A 22,899-nucleotide genomic window follows, 5' to 3' on the forward strand; every position below is an offset into this window, starting at 1 on the left:
AAAATGTTGAAAACATAAAAGGTTGATTCAGTGGTTCAGCGCAGTTGGAACTAAAATGGCACCATGTTCTGAGGTGATACTAATCTCTCAATTAAGATACTCAAGTACAAGGCTGGAAAAATGATGGAGGAAAAACAATGAGCCAAATCTTTCTCTTTGACCAAAAAAAGCCACCACAATGAGGTGGCTACTTTAATTATATACACCCGCACGTTGATTATATTCACCTGTGTGGATCACACAACTTCCCAAAAATAAAATAAAAAAACATATTCACAAACACAAAATCAACTCATCCATAACAATTTGTGAGTACATATATATATATATATATATATATATATATATATATATATATATATATATAGGGATGTCCCGATCATGATGCTCTGATGCTTTACCAGTGTTCAACAAGTTCAGAGCAGAGTAGTGAACGTGAATGAAGACGGAAGCTCTTTAAGACGTGCTCCTAAATGTGATGAATGCACGTCGCTCGTGCGCACACCATCTCTCGCTCCGTTTTGCAGACAAATGATCACAGGACAATTTGTTAATCAGATGACAGATTGCCGTCCTGAGGACTTGGTCAGCACCAGGTCCTGCTGCGCACGGAAGGATGACTGAGCAAGAATTTTGGTGGGAAAGTGTCCATCATCTTCTTGTCATTCCATCGAGCCATCAGGCTGAGTGCGTGAACACACAAACAGCAGTTCTGCAAAAGAAACGTTGCGCGCGTAACTCCCCACCCCCCCCACCTCTGTCCGGTTGAACTTATGTTTTTTCATTTGTTCAATTAAAAAAAAAAAAACGATTGGGTTGAACATTGACCGCGTCAGCCTACGCACTCCCGTCAGAAGCGTCATGTCAAAAGACAAGCTAAAGCGACGCTTCTGATGCCTCTAAAAAACAATGCATATCACGCCTCTGACGCTTCCGACGCGTGAAAGGCCCATTAATCTGCAATAATGAGCCTGAAATAGCGCTGATCAAAATAATGAGGATAAAATCTATATCGGATTCCTGATCGGGATGCAACGTCCGATTTCGATCAAATCTGGAACCACGTGATTGGGCCCGATTTCCGATCACATGATCGGATCGGGACATCCCTATATATATATATATATATATATATATATATATATATATATATATATATATATATATATATATATATATGTGTGTGTGTGTGTGTGTGTGTGTGTGTGTGTGTGTGTGTTGTGTGTCCCGCGCGGGAGCGGCTGCATCCTGACGCTGAATCCGTCCGCACGTCTTTCATTACAAAATCTCCTTTAACAGTGGAATGTGCCGATAAAGTGCTGATCCCGACCTCTTCTGAAACTTCTCCTGCATCAACAGAGCCTTAAATTTGGAAGTGATCTGCTCGTTCCAGCCTGTCGATGGCCGCTCGGGGCGCGGTGTGCCCTCCGTCGCTGTGGGCCATTTTTAATCCAGTTTTAATGGTCCTTAATCCGTATGATACCGATAGAATCTTCACCGAAAGCCATCTGAATCTTCCAAATTGTTTCCATCTGGCTGTCTGGCAGAGTTTCTGAAAAAATTTTCATGGAACAAAGTGGCAGTCGCTCCGCCATTCCTAAACAATAAAAATCCGACAAGGGGGGTGGACCAGTGCTCACTCAAAGCCTGCCCACAGGCGAATGACGCAACCGACAGGCGTGAAAAAAACTCACGCATGCACACAAAGGTTCAAGCTTGTCTGATGCAAGAGCACATGATTCAAATCCATATAGTTTTTGAAAAAAATAAAAAGGTTGTATACTTTTCTAACAGACCTCATATATATATATATATATATATATATATATATATATATAGGTGTGTGTGTACTGGAATCAACCACAGCAAAAATAAATCCCATGTGATAATCCAACCATTGCGGTGTCCAGAGCCAAAACACACCAAAAAGAAATTAAAGTTCCCTGAAAAGGCTGCGTGACTGCATGACTGAGTGAGTGACCGCGCCATGCCGGCTTTGACACATATAGCGTGAGTCATGTCCATACGTTGGTTGTACTCCGATGTTCAGCACCAGCAGGGACTGTGCAAAGAGAGGAACACAGCGCTCCCTCCCACTCCAGTCCCGTGTTTGCCATCCAGACGTTTGAACATTGGGCAGTCTTCAGAGCCTTTTAAGGCCGTCTGACAGCAGTCTGTGTCATCTATCTGTTGTCTATGTGTGCTTTGGATGCCATCGTGCAGGTGCGGACGAGGTAATCTGGATGTGTTCCGACACTGCTGACCACGCCTCTTTTCCTCCTGACTGCGTTGGATTATGGTAATACAACCCCTGGCAATAATTATGGAATCACCGGCCTCGGAGGATGTTCATTCAGTTGTTTACTTTTGTAGAAAAAAAGCAGATCACAGACATGACACAAAACTAAAGTCATTACAATAGCAACTTTCTGGCTTTAAGAAACACTATAAGAAATCAAGAAAAAAAAATTGTGGCAGTCAGTAACGGTCACTTTTTTAGACCAAGCAGAGGGAAAAACTATGAACTCACTCAATTCTGAGGAATAAATTATGGAATCACCCTGTAAATTTTCATCCCCAAAACTAACACCTGCATCAAATCAGATCTGCTCGTTAGTCTGCATCTAAAAAGGAGTGATCACACCTTGGAGAGCTGTTGCACCAAGTGGACTGACATGAATCATGGCTCCAACACGAGAGATGTCAATTGAAACAAAGGAGAGGATTATCAAACTCTTAAAAGAGGGTAAATCATCACGCAATGTTGCAAAAGATGTTGGTTGTTCACAGTCAGCTGTGTCTAAACTCTGGACCAAATACAAACAACATGGGAAGGTTGTTAAAGGCAAACATACTGGTAGACCAAGGAAGACATCAAAGCGTCAAGACAGAAAACTTAAAGCAATATGTCTCAAAAATCAAAAACACACAACAAAACAAATGAGGAACGAATGGGAGGAAACTAGAGTCAACGTCTGTGACCGAACTGTAAGAAACCGCCTAAAGGAAATGGGATTTACATACAGAAAAGCTAAACGAAAGCCATCATTAACACCTAAACAGAAAAAAAACAAGGTTACAATGGGCTAAGGAAAAGCAATCGTGGACTGTGGATGACTGGATGAAAGTCATATTCAGTGATGAATCTCGAATCTGCATTGGGCAAGGTGATGATGCTGGAACTTTTGTTTGGTGCCGTTCAAATGAGATTTATAAAGATGACTGCCTGAAGAGAACATGTAAATTTCCACAGTCATTGATGATATGGGGCTGCATGTCAGATAAAGGCACTGGGGAGATGGCTGTCATTACATCATCAATAAATGCACAAGTTTATGTTGATATTTTGGACACTTTTCTTATCCCATCAATTGAAAGGATGTTTGGGGATGATGAAATCATTTTTCAAGATGATAATGCATCGTGCCATAGAGCAAAAACTGTGAAAACATTCCTTGCAAAAAGACACATAGGGTCAATGTCATGGCCTGCAAATAGTCCGGATCTTAATCCAATTGAAAATCTTTGGTGGAAGTTGAAGAAAATGTTCATGACAAGGCTCCAACCTGCAAAGCTGATCTAGCAACAGCAATCAGAGAAAGTTGGAGCCAGATTGATGAAGAGTACTGTTTGTCACTCATTAAGTCCATGCCTCAGAGAATGCAAGCTGTTATAAAAGCCAGAGGTGGTGCAACAAAATACTAGTGATGTGTTGGAGCGTTCTTTTGTTTTTCATGATTCCATAATTTATTCCTCAGAATTGAGTGAGTCCATATTTTTTCCCTCTGCTTGGTCTAAAAAAGTAACCGTTACTGACTGCCACAATTTTTTTCTTGATTTCTTATAGTGTTTCTTAAAGCCAAAAAGTTGCCATTTGAAATGACTTTAGTTTTGTGTCATGTCTGTGATCTGCTTTTTTCTACAAAATTAAACAACTGAATGAACATCCTCCGAGGCCGGTGATTCCATAATTTTTGCCAGGGGTTGGTATTTGCCGTGTTGGGCTGGTTCCTCCATATTCTTGCTATGTGTGACAGGGGCTTTAGCCTTTGTGTTTCTGAGCCTCACACGTTTCAGCACAACTAAACGGTAAGCTTCGATGGGCTCAGATGAAGCCTACCCAGAAGAAGTTGCAGTTCCTTTACTGGCCGCTTAAAGCTGGCTCCAAAAGGGAGCAGATTCCCTTTCAAGTCCATGTGAAAATGTCTGACTTCAGAGCAGAAATAAACAAATTTACAGCCTGATACAAAAAACGGTACTGGTCTCGATAGGGTAGTTTCTCCCTTCAGTGACAACTGCATGGGGGGGGGGGGGTGAATTCTTTTCTAACTTCTTAGTTTAAGACATTTTAATCCATAAAGTTATGCATGATTAAGGGTATGGTCACTTTGAGTGAAAGCGGCTGAGCCCAGTGTCTCCGCCTCTTATAACGTCCAAAGAGTCTGCTGGCAGAGACTGCTAGCTGTTAGAGTTTTTTTGTCTAGGTATGGGTACTGATAAGATTTTATCGATATCGATACCATTATCAATTCCGCTTATCGATCTGATTCCTTATCGATTCCCTTGTCGATACCTCCTGTGAATTTCTGTGTACTACAAGTAGGCTTTACAGGTTTTCTATGTCAACAACATTTTACTGAGTCTTAAAGTAAATAAATATGAAATTGGTCACTGGATCCTTGATCTCTGGACAAAATCTGTAGTTTTTGTCAAAAGCATTTCCTTTCAGACATTATTAGCATGAAAGTCTCTCCATACATCTGAGCTGAACTCAGACGGCTACTGGAGTCTGCAGCCATACAGCCATGGGCTGCTGCAGCGCAGGACATCTCATTTTGGGAGGAAAAAAAAAAAGTTTTGATCGATTGCTGTTTATTGTTTGTATTACAACGTTTGTAAAGAGGTGTCATTTGATTTAAACGGGGATTCGCTTTGAAGTTATAAATTCTGAGTGGACTCGTCTCAGCAGAGAGCCGCGCAGCGTTTGGAGCAACAGAACAGAGGACGATTCGCGTTTCTTTCTCCCAACAAGACAGCAGTCCCAGTTAGTCACTTTAATCCACACAAAAGTGACTCACAATTGACATATTTTAATGGCTTTGAGAGGGGTTAAGAAGCAGAGTTGCCGCTAATGAAGAGGAGCGAAGTAAAGATCCAATGAAGCAGTGGATCAGAGCACTGCTTCATTGGTTCAAGGTTTAAAGCAGAGCCGTGCTGCAGAAACGGTTGGTTATAGACCCGCTGCAGGGTCTGTAGTCAACGTAGAGAAATGATCATTTTCCCAACAAACACCTTCAAACACAATGGTCGTCCTGAAGGGCCAATAAGGGAATCGTTAAGTAAAAAGGCTATTGATGTCGGTGGATCGAATCATTTCTTAGCGATACCCGAAAATAATCGGTTCTCGATACCCAACCCTTGCTGTGTCTCTTGTTTTCAGCATTATATCACAAATACAGTAAATGGACTGCATTTATATAGCACTTTTCCATTTGCGTCAGATGCTCAAAGCGCTTTACAATTATGCCTCATATTCACCCATTCACACAGACACACTCATACGCCGATGTCAGGGTGCTACCAAGCAAGGCACTCACTACATACTGGGAGCAACTCAGGGATTAAGGACCGTGCCCAAGGGCACTTAGTGATTTTTCGATCAGGCTGGGGTTTGAACTGAGGTTCCTCTGGTCTGTAGCTCAACGCTTAACCACTAGGCCATCATCTCCGCTAAAAATAAATATTTAGAATAATATGGGTTGTTGTGTGGTAAAATATCCTAACAGATCATCTAACATGTCCCTGCTCCAATATTTCCGCTGCCTCTTTAATTTTATTTAATGTTGTATGGTCACAGCGTTAGCACTTTTAGCAGCTATCGTTAGCTTGATCCATTAGGTCTATTTAATGCACAATTACTGAGAAAATAAGTGGCTTGTAACTTTTTATGCCCACATGAAAGCAAACCATCATGAGAACCACTGTGCCAAAAATATTAGTGAATGAACACCCAAACCAAGGTTAGCCTCACAATGAGGAGCCACGACCTTTATGCCATGCCCTGTCACTCACAAACACACTAATTCCACTGTTGCTGTTATATCAGTGCTTCCCATGTGGTATTACAAGCCTGGCCAGCCAGCAGGATGATGAATGCCGCCACCATCTGACGCACATTAGTCAAATAGTAAAAAAGCTGCAATGTGGAGGATGGACAACCAAATATAGAGACATTTTTCTCCAAAAGTCCAGAGATAAGAAACACAGGTGAGGAGAAGAGGAGAGAGACAGAAATAGCGTTGAGAGTGGCAGATGAGAGATATGTTGGAGAGGGGAGGGAGGACGGGGAAAGGAAGCTCAACTGCAAGCCGTCAAAATAATGGCAAACACATCAATCTAACTGTTACCCAGAGTGGGTGAGGAACCTCAAATATAGTTCATGGCTATGGTAAGTTTTAACTTGCTGATCTCAGTCTTAAAGTAGACCTGCATTGAAATAAATGTGGTCAGATTTCAGAAAGAAATAGCTGATATGTATTTATAAGACCCTTGTGAATGCAGTAAAGTAAATCTGTAAGCCCAAATTTGTAATTCAGCGGAGAAATCTTCGTTTAAAAATGACAAATTTGCAGCTAAAATTTAGCCCTCTGTGAAAACAGTTTGTACAGCCGTATCATTTCCATGACGTCAGGGACAAGACGACGCATTCCCGCCTTCAGTCCGATCCCGCATTGAAATTGATTTTATCTGTTAGTAATGTTACTTATACACGTCCTGGTTTCAACATCCAAACGTAAGCTGCAATGAATGTGAGATACAGACCTGTGTGCTCAGATCAGCAACGACATTGACAGCGGGCGCCGTTCTTCCTCTCCCGCTCTCTGCCTCCGCTGCGCTTATTAAGTCTGCGGGCTCGTTAACGAGCTCATTAACCGCCAACGCAGGCCACTCACACCGCCCGTGTCTGCTTTGCAGCCGGCATCACCTCTCTGTCTACTGAGTGGAGCTGCAGCACACTTGGCACAAGTCCTGAGATTACGTTAGCTGTTTTAATGCGAAGCGGCTGGTACACCTGTTGCTGCAAGGAAAGACTTCTTGCTGCAAAATCCACAGCACCGCACGTCTCGGCAATCGGAGCCCCAGAGCTCCATGGACGCTGAGAGAGGTTTATATATTTTTAATGACTGGGATTCTTCGCGGGTCTCGCCTCCATATCCCGCGATGGTACCGGAGGCAAAAGACAATACATTTTCATTGCGACACCACTCAATCAAACGGGCGTATGACAAAGTCCCCCAAAATAATTTTCAAGCACAAATAAAAGAAATGTGTACTCACCAAACGTGCCGCAAGACAATATGAAGTTTTAAAAAAAGTAGATCCTTCCGTATAAGACAAGAAAAAGGTGCAGATGCAAACTGACGTAAATCCACAAATTACAATTGGCGCAATGCATGCTGGGAGAGGGTCTTGTCCGTGACGTCTTGGCAGCGTCCATGATGAGAGGGACAATTTTTCGGAGGGCTAAATGTTAGCTGTAAATTTGTCATTTTCAAATGAAGATTTCTCCGTTGAATGACAGAGCTGGGCTTGCAGATTTACTTTACTACATTCAGAAGGATCTCATGTGTAAATGTAAGTAATTTTTTGTTCAAAAAATCTGACTGCATTTTTTTCAATGCAGGTCTCCTTTAAGCATACTTTTGGTATAGTTCATTTTAATTTTTATTTTTGGTAGGCAATTTGAATTATAATGATGTACCATGCTGTTTTTTATTAAATTATATCATCTTTATTCTCCTCCAATTACATTTTTCCGCAAATCTGATTGGTTAATCGTGTGAGATTTCAGACCATAAAATATTGCATGGACAGTGGCAAAATATTTAAACCGTTTCACATTTGATGGGATACTCTGCCCCCTGACCGCATTGCTGCACAAGTATCACTAATGGCGCTGTCAGCTGAGACCGACAAAAACTATTGCAGCGACGGCGATGCAGAAATGTGTGGATTTAATGGATTTAATTGGACTGATTGATGGATTTACCGTGGATTTAACTCAATGCAGCTGACGATATGAAGAAATCTGGGGGTCTGCTCACAGAATCTCCAGTTTGGCATGAACAAGCTGTTGATACAGTAAGCTTTGACGAGCCGATCACACCCTAACGACTGTATTTTTGCAGAAAAATAAACCGTGCAAACGATGGAATTGGATTAGAATGGGAATTGTGTCTGAAGATTTGTGGACGTTCATGCTGGATTACGGTCACAAATAGCTGTTTTACCGTTTTAAAACTAATTTTTACCTCAAACCCAATTTGCGACTGTAAAATCCAGCATGAACGTCCACAAATCATCAGACACAACAGGGTTATTCCCTAATTATATCAAAAGAAGTGCCACAATGAATTACGCTCACTGCATTTTATAATGTCCTTTCAGCAAAGTTCTTAGGTTACACAGTTTATTCTTGTACAATAAAATATTTTTGGAATTGCTGAATTAAAAGAGTGACGTTTCTGCCGGCTGTCAGGACGGGCGGCAGCCCGGCACCAGGAGTGGCTGAACTCACAATACAGACTCCCAGACTAGGTTTAGGTGTGGAGGAAATCATGATCTTTATTCCAGGCACGGGTATGGTACATATGTGATCAGTCAGCGAGGCAGAGGTACAAGCAGGGTCAGGCTGAGACGCAGTCATGGACAGGCAGGGTTCTGTGGCACGAGCAAACACGGACATCCGGGGAGAGGCAAGAGGCATAGTCAAGGACAACAGAGCAGTAATTGGGACACGGTGTGGCAAAACTCAGGACTGTGAAAGGCACTGGAAAGTGTACGGAGACAACAATCTGGCAGTAAAGTGAAGGACTGTGAGGTTTAAATACAGGTGGACTAATCAGGATGTGAGATCAGGAACAGGTGGTGTTAATGAGGTGCACGTGAGGAAAGACCTAGAAGGGGGCGTGGCTAGTGAACAAAGATTATACACAGGCTAGATTGTGAGGAGCGGAGTGCACAAAGTGGAGTGATGTAATAGACAAAGACACATGAGCTGGTGCCAAGAGTGTGAGTGAAAGAAACGAGGCAGGTTCAGTGAACACAATCAAATATGCATGAGGGACGAAGACATGATGGGAGGTGCAGGGGTGTGGAGTGGAAACAAATGGCAAAAAACAGAACAGAGCTAAAATGGAAATCAAGGGCAAAAGATAATACAACAACAAACCAGGCATGAACATGAGAACTGAAAGAAAATATAACCAAGACAAAACTAAACTGGAACTGACTAAGAAAACAAAGTGGCTAAACCAACTAAAAATAAAACAGAGACTGTGATTAACAAAACCTGACACAAAAGCACAACAGATCATATAACAAATGAGAAGAACAAAATAAACAAGTGGCAAACAATGAAAAAACAAACTGGCTGAACAAAACAAGAACGGAACTGGACAATGGCTAAAGTAAAAAGTAGCAAAGAAACAAAGTGACAAAGCAAAATAGAACACAGAATAAACACATGATGAAAACAACTAATAAATCAAAGCGGGAACAGAAGAAGCGGCAAAGAAAGGGGCAAAAAAGGGATCAAAGCCTGGATCAGGCCCAGGCATGACACTGGCTGCTTCTGCATTTGCAATTCCCTTCAACTGCTCCCTTGTTTGCACTCAGGGTCACCACAGCAAACTTCAGGTGAATCTGCACGTTGAACTGGCACAAGTTTTACACCGGATGCCCTTCCTGACGCGACTCAACATTACATGGAGAAATGTGGCAGGGGTGGAGTTTGAACAGGGAACCTTCCGCACTGAAATTAAGTGCACTAGCCACATGGTCACCACCTCTGGCTGCTCTTGCATTTCTTCCTGCCTTGCATTTTTTTTGTTCCATGTACTTTGAGATTTGAATTTTTCTGCACCACTGGGCATGAAAAAAACTGTAGAGGAAACACTGTATATACTATAACGTAGTATTTACTTAATTTTTTCATTTGTGCAGGAAATAGAGCATTAATGAATATGTATTTTAAGGAGTGTCATCCAGAGCATGCAGAAATTAAGATTGTTTGTATTTGAGATGGCTAAATGTTTTGGGCGAGATATTCTGCTGTTTGGCTCAGAGCAGCCTTGTGGCCAAGGCAGCACACAACTCGGCATCCAATTTTCACACCGCACACAGATTTTTTTTTCCAAGAGCAGATTTACACATAATAAAAACTCAAATACTTTTTGTGTTGGTACCTTATTAAAAACAGCATTCAAAGTATTGGGAAAATAAAACTGTTTCCTCATTCTGGTTTGCACATGGTCAAACTACTTCCAAAAAACAGTTACTTCAAAGAAGCTGCATGTGAGGGAAAGCTGTTATCAAAGCACTTTGGATGTGCCAAAACGATTAGATATTGATTTCCAAATTAAAGGATACCTGGCTTTCGTCTTTCTTTTTTTCATCATCTTTATCCTTCATTGACGTTTAAAAAAAAAACTTCTTGGCTGGCAGGGATTCTCTTTGGCCTGGCGGCCTGCCAGGCTTGTCTTAGCACCGTAGGTGAAACACTACCTGGTATTTTGATTTGCACCAAACTGAGCACCCCATCATACTAAGAGGGACACATGCATGCCACTGTTTTGTCTTTGATATTTTCATTTATGTCATGTTGTAGATAATTGTTTTCACTATGAGTTTAAAGAGCAGAATTTAAAAAAATAATTTAAATAAAAAAGCCTTCATTTTTATTTATTCATTCCACGTGTTTTTCCTTTTGGCTGCTCCCGTTTTGTTCAGGGTCGCCACAGCAAATACAGCCAGATCCACATTGGTATTTGGCACAAGTTTTATGCTGGATGCCCTTCCTGATACAACTCCAGTTCTACCTGGAAAAACACACACGGCCCCTAGTGTTCCAAAGAGGTCTCCCATCCAAGTACTAACCAGGACCCATACTGCTTAGCTTCTCAGATATGAAGGGTTCAGGCATACACAAAGCAGATTGACTGCTATTTAATCATTCCATAATAAAATTAAAATGTGTAAAAGCTAAGGGGACAGAAATGTTTTTACAGCACTGTATATTTTCACATGTCAAAGGTTAACAGATGTTTAGCAGGTTTTCATTATTTTGCAAATGTTTTTGGCACTTTTTATTTGCCTAAAACCTTTGCACACTGGAATCAAGGAAATCAAGGAATCAAGGAAATTTTATTGTCATATGCACAGAACAGAAGAACGTTCCTGCACAATGAAATGTGGCTACTGCATTTAACCCATCCTATTTGCCAGTAGGAGCAGAGGTCGCCATTAGGCGCCCGGGGACCAGCTCCAGATGTACATCCCTGCCTTGGTCAACAACAGGGCTGAGCAAACCAACACCGACCCATAACAAACAACACACATAACACACAACACATAGGCCGGCCCGGTACATAAAACATATATACACTCAACAAAAATATAAACGCAACACTTTTGGTTTTGCTCCCATTTTGTATGAGATGAACTCAAAGATCTAAAACTTTTTCCACATACACAATATCACCATTTCCCTCAAATATTGTTCACAAACCAGTCTAAATCTGTGATAGTCAGCACTTCTCCTTTGCTGAGATAATCCATCCCACCTCACAGGTGTGCCATATCAAGATGCTGATTAGACACCATGATTAGTGCACAGGTGTGCCTTAGACTGCCCACAATAAAAGGCCACTCTGAAAGGTGCAGTTTTGTTTTATTGGGGGGGGGATACCAGTCGGTATCTGGTGTGACCACCATTTGCCTCATGCAGTGCAACACATCTCCTTCGCATAGAGTTGATCAGGTTGTCAATTGTGGCCTGTGGAGTGTTGGTCCACTCCTCTTCAATGGCTGTGCGAAGTTGCTGGATATTGGCAGGAACTGGTACACGCTGTCGTATACGCCGGTCCAGAGCATCCCAAACATGCTCAATGGATGACATGTCCGGTGAGTATGCCGGCCATGCAAGAACTGGGACATTTTCAGCTTCCAGAATTGTGTACAGATCCTTGCAACATGGGGCCGTGCATTATCCTGCTGCAACATGAGGTGATGTTCTTGGATGTATGGCACAACAATGGGCCTCAGGATCTCGTCACGGTATCTCTGTGCATTCAAAATGCCATCAATAAAATGCACCTGTGTTCTTCGTCCATAACAGACGCCTGCCCATACCATAACCCCACCGCCACCATGGGCCACTCGATCCACAACACTGACATCAGAAAACCGCTCACCCACACGACGCCACACACGCTGTCTGCCATCTTTCCTGAACAGTGTGAACCGGGATTCATCCGTGAAGAGAACACCTTTCCAACGTGCCAAACGCCAGCGAATGTGAGCATTTGCCCACTCAAGTCTGTTACGACGACAAACTGGACGTGAGGACGACGAGCATGCAGATGAGCTTCCCTGAGACGGTTTCTGACAGTTTGTGCAGAAATTCTTTGGTTATGCAAACCGATTGTTTCAGCAGCTGTCCGAGTGGCTGGTCTCAGACGATCTTGGAGGTGAACATGCTGGATGTGGAGGTCCTGGGCTGGTGTGGTTACACGTGGTCTGCGGTTGTGAGGCTGGTTGGATGTACTGCCAGATTCTCTGAAACGCCTTTGGAGACGGCTTATGGTAGAGAAATGAACATTCAATACACGAGCAACAGCTCTGGTTGACATTCCTGCTGTCAGCATGCCAATTGCACGCTCCCTCAAATCTTACGACATCTGTGGCATTGTGCTGTGTGATAAAACTGCACCTTTCAGAGTGGCCTTTTATTGTGGGCAGTCTAAGGCACACCTGTGCACTAATCATGGTGTCTAATCAGCATCTTGGTATGGCACACCTGTGAGGTGGGATGGATTACCTCAGCAAAGGAGAAGTGCTCACTATCACAGATTTAGACTGGTTTGTGAACAATATTTGAGGGAAATGGTGATATTGTGTATGTGGAAAAAGTTTTAGATCTTTGAGTTCATCTCATACAAAATGGGAGCAAAACCAAAAGTGTTGCGTTTATATTTTTGTTGAGTATATGAAAGCAAAACACGAGGGAAAAGGAGAAGAAAAAAAAAACCCTCATAGCCGCTGCATTACACAGCGGCAATGAGGAAAAAAAAAATCCCATCAGCACAAAAAACAATAATCACAGAGACAAAACAAGGACACAGGACGACAACCGAGATTTGAAAGGACCAGTTTATCAGAACACTCCGGAAGGCAGCCAGTTCGGCGCCGTCAACGGCCTTGTCTGACAGTCTGGGGGGGGAAGGGAACAGCCCTGCGCAGGCTGAGAAAGTCCTGGACAGTTCACAGTTCACGTCAGAGCTGGAGAAGCTGAGGGGGGAAGACCAGGGAGCGAGGCTTAGGTGTTGATTTTCTGAGGAGGTTTCTTATCACAGCGACCTTGAAGTGCAGCTGTATTTGGGGAAGCCAAATGAATAGCCAGATTAACAGACGCCTGAAAGATTCCACAGTTCTGAGAACAGAGTGGCTCTCAATGCATCTGAAATGTAGAATGTGGTCTTCACAGACGGTCATAGCGGGTTTCCAGGGCTGCAATCTTCCTCGAGATATCATCCAACGCGCGGTTAACCTCCGCCGACTGCGCAGCCACTGCCTTCCCAATCGAATCAATCATATAGGGCAGCTTAGAATGACCAATTAAAGCTGCTTCCACTTTCTTGATTTTCCGGTAAACCAGCAGAGTGCCCGCACCACACATCAGAAAGCCGGTCACCACCAAGCCGAATATGTACACATCTTCAACGTCCTCCACAGAAAGCATGTAAAGGCACATGACCTGCCATCTCCTCCACGAGTCCATCACGTAACCCATCACATGCGTCCCAGCAGGACAGGTCAGGTCCTCCGCTCCCGAAGGTCTTGTAGAAAAAATAGTGTCAATTGCGTTCAGAGACCACTTTAACAGATCCATTTTTGTCGTTTCCAGAAGAGCAAAGCTGCAGCCTCACAGACAACACGCCACAAAAGCAGGAAAGATAAGGAGGGAGGGAGAAGAGAAAAGTGCGTCCGTCTCGGTCGAGTGCAAGCTGGCAAAAAAAAACTGACATACATGTTTAACTCAGAGGAAATAGTAGAATCCTGCAAATGAAAACTGGTTAGGCAAATATCTGTGGAGTATCTCAAAGGTCACAGCAGATATGTGTGGCAAAGGTGGCAGTGCAGAGTTCACACAAGGTAAGTGCTTGGTGAGGAACACTGGTCATGTTAATGCTGTAATCAATGATCTTCATGCCATGCTGTCTGCCTTTAATCATCAGAGTGACACTTCATGGACTGCAGAACAAGCGGTAATCTCAGTCAACAGCATTTATGATGCACTTCCACTTGACAGTGATGAATGCTGTGACAAAATATCATTGACAGCTTTTTCATGTGCCAATCATTAGAAGTAGTTTTGCATGTTTCAAAAACAAATTTGGGACACAAGCAACTACAAAATCACGAATTACGAGTGCATACCTCCTCCAAGCTCTAATCTAAATGCACCAAAAGCTTTATTTAAAAGAACCTGACCAAGTCATTATGTAGTAACAAATGGTCTTGTCAACAATTTAGTGAAAGCCATACTAGTGCTGTCAACATGAAAAGATCTCTAAGCTGAAGCACATTAGCAGTTTGTGGCTTAGTCAAAGCAGTAAATTTGGTGATGGGAATTGTTATAATAATAACATAAGTTCCTACATACTTAATCCAGATGTGCTGCAAAATTTACAAGGCTCAACCCTTTCATTAGGTTTTGTTATTATAATAATCGGTTCAGTAGTTTTACTGTTAACCTTGCTTTAACAAAGCAGACAAAGAAATCTTGTTAATGTGATGCACAAAAGGACAAATTGTGTTTACATAAAAGAGAGCGAATGAGAGGACATGAAGCACCAGCTTAATTATAATATGAACTTCAGAAAGGACAAACTCATTTAAATCTTTAAGATCACAAAGCAACTGATGTGGTGTGTTACACAACCGCTGTAGGAGCTGTAGGAGGCAGAATGCAAGTTTCAACATGCCAAACAGGGATTCCACACACAGCTTGAATTTTACAACAATATAATTCAGAACTTTAAACAAAACAAACCAAAAAAAAACCTAACTGAACTTGAGATCCATGCCTGCACTTCTTTATATGTCAACAAAATCAGTCCAAGTATACGAGGTCTGTTAGAAAACTATCCGACCTTTTTATTTTTTGCAAAAACCATATGGATTTGAATCACGTGTGATTGCATCAGCCAAGCTTGAACCTTCGTGCGCATGCATGAGTTTTTTCACGCCTGTCGGTTGCATCATTCGCCTGTGAGCAGGCTTTGTGTGAGCAGTGGTCCACCCCTCTCGTCAGATTTTTATTGCAAATAAAATGTCTAAACGATTTGGAGCTTTGCTGCATCAATTTTTTCCAGAAACTGTGAGAGACCTCCAGGTGGACACCATTCGGAAAATTCAGATGGCTTTCAGGGATGATTTTATGGGGATTACACAGATTAAGGAGTGATCCAGCCAGTTTAAAGACCGCCCACAGCTGCTGAGAGCGCGCCACGCTCCGAGCGCCGATCGACAGGCTCAAACCCCGCTGAAACAACCAGATAATTTCCAACGTGAAGGCTTTGTTGATCCGGGACGTCATCTGACTTACACAAAAATGGCAGAAGACGTGGACATCAAGACTTTTTCGGCACTTTCCACTGTTACAGGAGTTTTTGTCATGGAAAGAGGAGCGGAGGAATTCCGCGCGTCGCAGCAGAGCCACATGGCGCAAAGCAACGCCGTGATGAAGCCTCACAGGACATGTTCCAGCATGTCCAGCTCATGCACAATTTCTCGGATAGTCACACGACTGAAAAGCCACCGAAAGCCGTCTGAAAGCCGTCCTGTGAGACCAACAGAGAGGTGGTTTTGTGCCGTGCCATGAGCGGCACGGTGGCGCATTCCTCCGCTCCTCTTTCCATGAAAAAAACTCCTGTAACAGTGGAATGTGCTGAAAAAGTCTTGATGTCCACGTCTTCTGCCATTTTTGTGTAAGTCAGATGACGTCCCGGATCAACAAAGCCTTCACGTTGGAAATTATCTGGTTGTTTCAGCGGGGTTTGAGCCTGTCGATCGGCGCTCGGAGCGTGGCACGCTCTCAGCAGCTGTGGGCGGTCTTTAAACCGGCTGGAGCACTCCTTAATCTGTGTAATCCCCATAAAATCGTCCTTGAAAGCCATCTGAATTTTCCGAATGGTGTCCACCTGGAGGTCTCTCACAGTTTCTGGAAAAAATTGATGCAGCAAAGCTCCAAATTGTTCAGACATTTTATTCGCAATAAAAATCCGACGAGAGGGGTGGACCACTGCTCACACAAAGCCTGCTCACAGGCGAATGACGCAACCAACAGGTGTGAAAAAACTCACACATGCGCACGAAGGTTCAAGCTTGGCTGATGCAATCACACGTGATTCAAATCCACATGGTTTTTATAAAAAATAAAAAGGTTGGATACTTTTCTTACAGACCTTGTACATGTTCATCTCAGGAAGCAGCACGTTTCAAATATCCAACAGATAAATGTCATTAGTCCGTAAACTAGCTGCAGATTGCCTTCTTAAATCAAACATATATGAAATGCTGGATATAATGTCATGTAATGGCTCCTCTTTGCAGAAACATCACCTGGACAAACGATACCACAGCCAGAGTCAGCGCTGTCTCGATGACTCACCCAGGCCCTGTTGAGTCAAACAGCAACTGTACATGCTCATATTCATAAAGTCAAATAAAATGAAAATGAAGTCTGGAATTACTGAAGCAAGCAGGTGTTTATGCACGAAAAAAAAAAATACAAAATTTAAAAAAAAATCAAGCTGACAGGGTGCAGGGTGCCCTTGACACATTTTTCCTTCCACCTGAAACTGCTACAGAGTTCAAAAACAATGATTAGATCACATACTTTATATGACAACAGGGATGAAAATAAATCCAGTAATTCACAATGCACAGACAGAACACAGAGCTGGAAAAATATCTGCCTTTGTGTAACCAAACTTCTTGCAGACTTGATTTTTAGTACAAGGCAACTAACACTTACTTCCATTATCACTTAATCTGTTCGTTTTTCTATATTCTTTAGAATAACTGTTTATAAAAAGTTAGAAAAATTATGTAAACTTATTATATGGCTGCAACAATACGCACGCTCTGATTGGCTGATTACCGGTCGGATATATTCCCACATCGGACCGATTTCCATCACAATCAGTTCGAAACACGTATTTTCTTTACAAACCAGAAGCTAAAAACGCGATTAGAAAAAGCAGGTCGGACATGAACGTACTCCATAAATGTCTAAACAGTAACTGAAAAAACACAGATTGAAAGCTTACCAACTAACGACCAGACCATCTGTTAGCAACTTCCTGCTCTGCGCCCATATTCTGCGCGGGAAGCTGCTGCAGCCCATACTCCCACTGCCTCAATTCGGATGACGGACTGTTTCAAAGTTTAGCATACATAAACAATCAAATGTATATGTGCGGTTGTTTTAATTCTGATGTGTGCCATTATTATGTTCAACTAGTATTAATTGTGGATCAATAAAGTTGTTTGAATCTTGAACCTTTGAACCTTGAATTAGTGGTTGATTATTCATACTACACAATAATCTACTAATCTATTAACCAAACTAGAGTAGTGCTAAGTACAGCGCATTATTGTGCCAACACACAACAGACTTTGCAATCATATGAACCCAAACCCACATTCCAATCCGAAAACCATCATGTATGATTTTTTAAGTAAGGTCTATGCAATACTTCAAAAGAAAGTGCCAAAAAGGTCCCACTTCAGACCACTAAAGAAACTGGGGAAAAAAGGATTTCCTGATCTGCCCCTGGATTTAGAAATGAACAGGATATTTCTTGGCCTCTGCCAGCCAACACCAGGTTTCTTGATTGGCCCATACATTTTTAACTGATCTTGGTGACAATAAAACAAGTCAAGATTCCTTAACTGAGGTGAAGTGGGGGGGGGGGGTCCTATAGATGACTTAAGTCATTCAGTTATTACTATTACTTTTAAGTTAATTGCCTTTTACAAAAAAAAAATACTGATGGGAAAATTCACATCTGGACTTAACCAACTCTGGATTTAACTCTGGATTACGAACTCCGGAATGTTGGATTCAACAAATGCTTATTGGCCAAAGGTCTATCTTTCTGCCAAATTTTAAAGAAATTAGCACGTCCTTCTGAGACATCCTCCTGACAGTCAGAAACAATGAAAACATCTCCTTGACAGAGCTGATTAGGGGGCACAATCCACCATCAGTTACCCAACAGTCTGTTTATCAGCAGGATACTGATAAAACTTTGTGACATCACAAGGCAGGATATTGAAAAACACCACATCCCAGGGTTTCCGAAATACCCACATACCTGCTGCTATACATGCACTAACACTCATTTTTCACCCTCTATAATTCCACAGTGTGAGCGAAAATACCATCTACGATCCCAATCTGTAAATGTAATAACCCTCTAAATTTTTTCAAAAAACACTTTCTCACCATTCGCACCATTAGAACTTCTTAATAATGTCTGTTTCACACTAGATATCTGTGCTGCTAAAGCTAACATGTCAACAACAAACAAAATATTCTTAACATGGTCTGAAACGTATCCTTTCTGGGACAGGAAGTTTGCCATTGTGACGCACATGAATCAGGGTTACTAACTGGCACCCACGGACCACATTTGGCCCAGTATCCTTTTGTGTGTACATGGTTTACCAGGGTGACAAGGAAAATACCTCCAACATATAAAAATGAGGGTAAAGCTACCCTCTATGGTAAAATTACAGATAGAACAGTCATACCCTATACACTCCTCTGTCAGTTAGTGGAGATAATTATGACACAGAAAAAAAACCTGTTGATCCATTTCATTTTATATAACAGCTGAGTGGATCCTTGTCATTTGATTGGTGCTTTGTATGTCACATGACATGGATTAATTCATCCCATTTGTGTTGCATTGTATTTAGAGCAGGGGTAGGCAACCTGTTCCAGAAAGAGCCATGAGGGTGCAGGTTTTCTTTGCAGCCACTGACTCCACCAGGTGATTTCACTAATTAACTGATTCCATCTGCTCAAAGTGATATTAATCAGTAAATTCATCAACTATTCTGAAGCTGTCCATTTTCAGATTATTCCATACAAGGACTTACCTGTATAATTATTCTCCAATTTCAACAGGTATTTTTTATTTCTGGCATTTAGTTAGAGGTGTAGACTAAATTCTGACTGATTTTTTTTTTCGCTGCACTGAGGACGTACACAGTCTTTTTTTGGTAGTACACACATGCACAAGCGCCGACCAGGTTGTGTGTGTGTGTGTGTGTGTGTGTGTGTGTGTGTGTGTGTGTGTGTGTGTGTGTGTGTGTGTGTGTGTGTGTGTGTGTGTGTGTGTGTGTGTGTGTGCGTGCGTCTTGTGGGGACAACGATACGATGATTTGATTGAGCTAACTGACGCTGCTAAGTCTTGTAACACACACACACACAAAATTCACTCCGCTGTAAATCATCTGGATGCATGATGACCTGTTCACATGAAATGCTGACGTGATTTTTGGCTGGACTGAGGAACTACACGAAGTCTTTTTTTTTTTTATGGAAGTCTGAAGCCAGTGTACAGCATCACTGGACTACACGTTACAATTTGGACTTTAGCAGCAGTGGAACGCCGAAATGTAAGTCCCTTTTCTGATGTTTATAAATTAAAAAATGTCAAATGACAAGGATATTTAATATTTAAGTCGATAAAAGCTGGGACAAACCATTCAACTTGGCTTCGCCTTGTTGAAAGGTACGTATGTTCCAGTTTTCACCTCATGAAATATTTGTACCAGTGAACTCATAAACATTCATTATTTGTATATCATTATACAATGAAAGTCAATCATCAACTATTCTGAAGCTGTCCATTTTCAGATTATTCCATACAAGGACTTACCTGTATAATTATTCTCCAATTTCAACAGGTATTTTTTATTTCTGGCATTTAGTTAGAGGTGTGGATTAAGATTACAGTCAGACTGATTGTGTGGCAACCAATATCGACTCGCTGGCAGCTGTCACTCAATACCACAACAAAAGTTCTGTGTAATGTGTCCATGTCTGGAAATTAGATGTGCCAAAAGAACTTAGCCAGTGTGCAGTAGAGGTCTGGACCTATACTGGACCATCTAAACGTGCACATGAGCAGGCATGTGAAGGTGCCAAACTGAGATGATCTTGCACCAAATACTGACATTTCATGTTAATGACTGTTTGATTAATGACCAAAAACACTGTTTCCTTCAGCCCAATAAGAGGATCAGCTTGAGCAAGCGCGTCTGCATGATAAGAACATCCAGAATATCAAAGTCAGGCGCCTATAGGCCCAAAAATAAGCAAAGTTGAGGTGAAATGTGATCAGATTTAGATCTTTAAAAAACGACAGATATGTGACTGCTTTTCGTAGAGGGAACGGACGCATTTGAACTGGAGTAAACCCGCCGTCAGTTAGTTACCTAGCAACATGGCAGCGCAGTAATGGCAAATTGATGGCTTCCAGCGCTCAGGGGTACATACCTGAACCTGACGCTCCGCCGGCCTCAGCACACTCCAGCACTCAGCAAATCAAAGTTCATCAACCTTCCTCCAGCGGCAGGCTTTTAATGTCAGCACGGTTCACTCGCAGAGGTCTGGGAAGGCTGCCATATAAGCTTCAAGAAGTCAGCTTCCTTTTCGTCTTTTCAGGAGAAGAAAAGCTCCGCGTGCAACATCGTCAGCCCAGGAGCGCGCGCACCGCCCGAGCCTAACCACCGTTCCTGTCCGTGTTTACAAAATCTGAACACATCGTGGCAGCGACGACGAAACGCGCAATGGATTTCCTCAATCGCCAACAAACACGCTAAATGTCCCCTGCGATAACGCTGAAATATGTCAGCGTTGCCTCCTCCTTGCTGGACTGGTCGGCTCGGCTTGAGGGCAGACAAAAGGCGTTCAGCGCCGCCACGTCCGCGTACAGAACAGGGAAGAGCAGAGAGCAAACACACGAATAGGACTCGCCATTGCAAGCTGTCACTCTTCAAGTCTGAACTGCTGAGAAGTCTGTTCCTCACACACACATACTGTCAAGTCAGCGTCAGTGCAGCCGGAAATATTTCAAAATAAAACACCTTCGCTTCTGGTCATATTGCACTTACTATGTAATTGCTGTGTTACATACTACATATTTTATATTATGCCTGCTACAGTTGTGGTCGGACGTTTGCATGCACTCATCATAAGCGTGAATGTCATGGTAATTTGGGGCTTTTAATGATGTCTTTGTACTAATGTTGTGCCAGAGGAAAGATTGTACAGTATACATCATAAATGACTTAAAAAAAAACAAGAATTGGATGCACACAAGTTGGATCTTCTCTAATGCAGACAGCATCAAAATTATACATACAGGCACATACATACACACACACACCAAACCAAACCAAACCTGAGTCACCAAAGCGGCCGGCGCACCCGCGACCCGGCACGGAACCAGCCCAGCGCCACCCCGCATGGGTTTTAGGTCTGATAAATGCACGCATCCCGTGAGGGGTCAGCGCTTGTTGGCATGTATTAGCTCTAGAATTACCACAGTTATCCAAGTAACTGGGAGCGACCAAAGGAACCATAACTGATTTAATGAGCCATTCGCAGTTTCACTTTACCGGCCGTGTGTACTTAAACTTGCATGGTTTAATCTTTGAGACAAGCATATTGGGATGTGACGTGGGCCGCACCCCGCTTGGGCTGCCGCGACGCGGTCGGGGCGCACGGGGCGCAGTCCGCCCCAGTCAGCAGTCACGCCAGGAGCAGGGGGCCCCGTCCCTAGAGTGTTCCCCGGCGGTGGTGGGTGCGGCCACCCCCCGGCCCCCCCTGGGGAGGGGGGGTGGGGGTGGGGAGCCTCCGCCGCCGGGAGCGGAGAGAGGGTGCAGCGAGCACTCGGCCGCCAGCCACCTTCGCCAACCCGGGCCCTTCCAAGCCGACAAGCCAGAGCCGGTCGCGGCGCACCGCCGCGGAGGAAATGCGCCCGGCGGGGGATGGCCAGCGCTGGGCGGGGGTCCCGCGAGGGGATCCCCCGGAAGCACCGTGCAGCCGCCCATGGCCCGCCGAGTTGAATCCCCCGGGCGGACTGCATATATATATACTCGTATATATAATCAATCAATTTCAATCAATTTTATTTATATAGCGCCAAATCACAACAAACAGTTGCCCCAAGGCGCTTTATATTGTAAGGCAAGGCCATACAATAATTACGTAAAAACCCCAACGGTCAAAACGACCCCCTGTGAGCAAGCACTTGGTGACAGTGGGAAGGAAAAACTCCCTTTTAACAGGAAGAAACCTCCAGCAGAACCAGGCTCAGGGAGGGGCAGTCTTCTGCTGGGACTGGTTGGGGCTGAGGGAGAGAACCAGGAGAAAAGACATGCTGTGGAGGGGAGCAGAGATCAATCACTAATGATTAAATGCAGAGGGGTGCATACAGAGCAAAAGGAGAAAGAAACACTCAGTGCATCATGGGAACCCCCCAGCAGTCTAAGTCTATAGCAGCATAACTAAGGGATGGTTCAGGGTCACTTGATCCAGCCCTAACTATAAGCTTTAGCAAAAAGGAAAGTTTTAAGCCTAATCTTAAAAGTAGAGAGGGTGTCTGTCTCCCTGATCTGAATTGGGAGCTGGTTCCACTGGAGAGGAGCCTGAAAGCTGAAGGCTCTGCCTCCCATTCTACTCTTACAAACCCTAGGAACTACAAGTAAGCCTGCAGTCTGAGAGCGAAGCGCTCTATTGGGGTGATATGG

At 43.1% G+C, this 22,899-nt stretch overlaps 1 protein-coding gene across 1 annotated transcript in view; it reads right to left on the reverse strand.

Moving 5' to 3' along the window:
* The window catches only part of LOC117510579 (membrane-associated phosphatidylinositol transfer protein 2-like), a 280,300-nt gene extending 259,079 nt beyond the window's left edge, over positions 1-21,221 (reverse strand). The window contains 1 exon segment of the mRNA XM_034170354.1: positions 20,642-21,221. The gene's annotated coding sequence lies outside the window, so the exon portion shown is untranslated.
* Between the last annotated feature and the right edge of the window lie 1,678 nt (positions 21,222-22,899).

The sequence above is a fragment of the Thalassophryne amazonica genome, chromosome 5 (assembly GCF_902500255.1).
Source record: "Thalassophryne amazonica chromosome 5, fThaAma1.1, whole genome shotgun sequence".
Classification (NCBI taxonomy): Eukaryota; Metazoa; Chordata; class Actinopteri; order Batrachoidiformes; family Batrachoididae; genus Thalassophryne; species Thalassophryne amazonica.